This window comes from Engraulis encrasicolus, chromosome 24 (assembly GCF_034702125.1).
Source record: "Engraulis encrasicolus isolate BLACKSEA-1 chromosome 24, IST_EnEncr_1.0, whole genome shotgun sequence".
In the NCBI taxonomy this organism is placed as follows: Eukaryota; Metazoa; Chordata; class Actinopteri; order Clupeiformes; family Engraulidae; genus Engraulis; species Engraulis encrasicolus.
Genome location: NC_085880.1, coordinates 29,560,266 through 29,562,765, shown reverse-complemented (window position 1 = coordinate 29,562,765; position 2,500 = coordinate 29,560,266).

Here is a 2,500-nt window from a genome sequence, read left to right as displayed (position 1 = left end):
AGTAAGAGCCCATTTTATGAAAAATGTAAAACATGGGGAGCTTGGCCAATACATTCACTGCACAGCCAAGACCTTCATCTATGATAATACACCTCTATATTTTGGATTTGAACAACTTAAAACCTGTTTATGCCACATTTTCAATAATCTAGGCCTACTTCATAGAGTATCTAACAAATGAAGAAAAAACACATTCACAAACACACTGTGCACACACAAAAATAAAGTGTTTATGCTAGATGTCATTGACTTGAGAGGGCTATTTATTTTGCTAAATGTAGGTAATAATTAGGTCACTTTCACCACCTTCAGATTACCGTCACCACTGTCACTTCTTAAGTCACCACCGTAAGAAGGAGTTTTGGTCATTTTAAATGAATGTGCTTACAACATTTTCCTTTGGAGTTGTTGAATTATCAAAGTAATAGCAAATTTAAGCCTACACGAATATTTGTGAAATTACAAAAAAAATGTTTGATCTATTTAGGCATTAAGTAAGCATTGTCTGACAGCACATATTTTTAAATTAGAACACATGAATCAGTATTAAAATAGAATGAAAGTGAATTTTCAACATTTAAAGGCGTATGTGTGAACCAAAAAACACACATAATCACTTAAAAACTCCAGATACATATGCAACCAAATCAATACACTTTTTATTGCTTTTAATTGTGTCTGACGGTGTTGACAAAAAACAAGGTATGATCTGAGAAAAACCTGATTTCTGAAAAAAATTAAAAATGGGGAGATTGGCCTTGTGCATTTCTGAAAAGCCAAGACCTTTGTCTACGAGGATATACCATATTATTATGTAATTCACTTCGTTTTTTTCTTTCAAGATTACAACCTGTTTTAGCCACTTTCTCAAGAATCAGTGAGTTGTCTTTCTTGTAAAGGCTCTGAGGGTCACATGAAATGGCTCAGTGGGCCGCATGTGGCCCCCTGGCCTGAGTTTGCCCACGTCTGGCATAGATGCATGTGGCATAAGATCCTAATGAAATTTCAATTGAATGTATGTACTGTGTGGTATTTTATGAGTTTACCAAACAAATTTGGTAACATTTGAGTCAGTTGCCCCTTAACACACCACCACTGTAATAGTCACTGAAAAAATGTTACCAAAATGTTACCATACACCACTATGACAGTAGCCTGGGAACTCCCATACTGCCTTTAGTTCTACACAATCGTTTCGATCTGAAAGACACACTTGTGATTAGGTCTGGTGTTAACCAGGCAACTATGACAGTGCACAGGGCCTAAATACAAAATAAATATAGGCCTACATAAATATAAATACAAAATACATAAAATACCTTATACAAAATTCCTAAAACAAGGACTAAATGTCTTAAAGCTGTAGTTCTAGAATTATAATGAGTTATTTGGTGACATTCGTGTTCAATTAAGATTGAATAGACTGACTGGGTGTTTTACTTGGAAATGGACAAAAACTAAGCTTGTTGAAACATGAGACCATCAGTTGTGCTGTGTTGACGTCAGGTGAATAGACAGCTGACATCACTGTTGGACAACTGCTAGAGCTGATCTTTTCTGTTAAGCACATAACTCTATATGTGTTCATGTGCAGTTTTGATGCCCTCCAACAAAAAAATACAATGTATGTAAATAACCAGGAAAATAAAGAGAAGGCAATCAATGAGAGTGTGTTCAAACATTTGGCCTATACAGTACATAAAGCAATATATAATTTATTGTATTGGCTATCATGCCAGTTCCATCTAAAAAGAGATATTTTATCCGTGATTTACCCCATAGCAACATCCAGTATCTCATATTTAAGCACTAAACATTGTATCATTACTTACTTAATACAAAACAATGGGCTGACTTGGACATAGTGTAGGGCTTTTAGACCCAGGGTTGCTGGTTTGATTCCTAACACTGCATTTGTCACGGCCAAACAGCAGCAATTGGCTAAACAAAAGCACAAGCCTAACGTTGATTTGACAAATTCTAACTGTATGTGTTCACTAGAAATGAGTAAAAATCAGTGAGTGTGTGTGTGTGTGTGTGTAACCCTATGTAACCCTGTTACAAAGATTTTTGACAACAAAGTACACTTGACTTGACTTGACCAGAACACGCCTGTGGCTTGTCAGCCCGGGACATTCGGAGATATGAACATTCCAGTTGTCACATCATCGCTTATTACATAATGCTAACTGACTTTTAAGTTCAAAGAAATTCGTTCTGGTCCTCTATTTCGCTGCGCCCCCAGTGAATTCACTTTGGTCACCAAATTTGCTGGCCCTCCATATAGAGAAATGATGACTTAAGCCACTTTAGGTTCTGGTGTACATGTAGTAATACTACAGGTGAAAAGGTTTACTGGAAGTGAAATGACAGTGGCTGTTCATCAGCAGGCTATACATTTCCTGTCCCTGAACATTTACAAAATACTGTCTTCTTAATATTCATCTGGCATGAGAGCTGACTCACTGCTGTAAAACACAAACGAGAGGGAGAGAGAGAG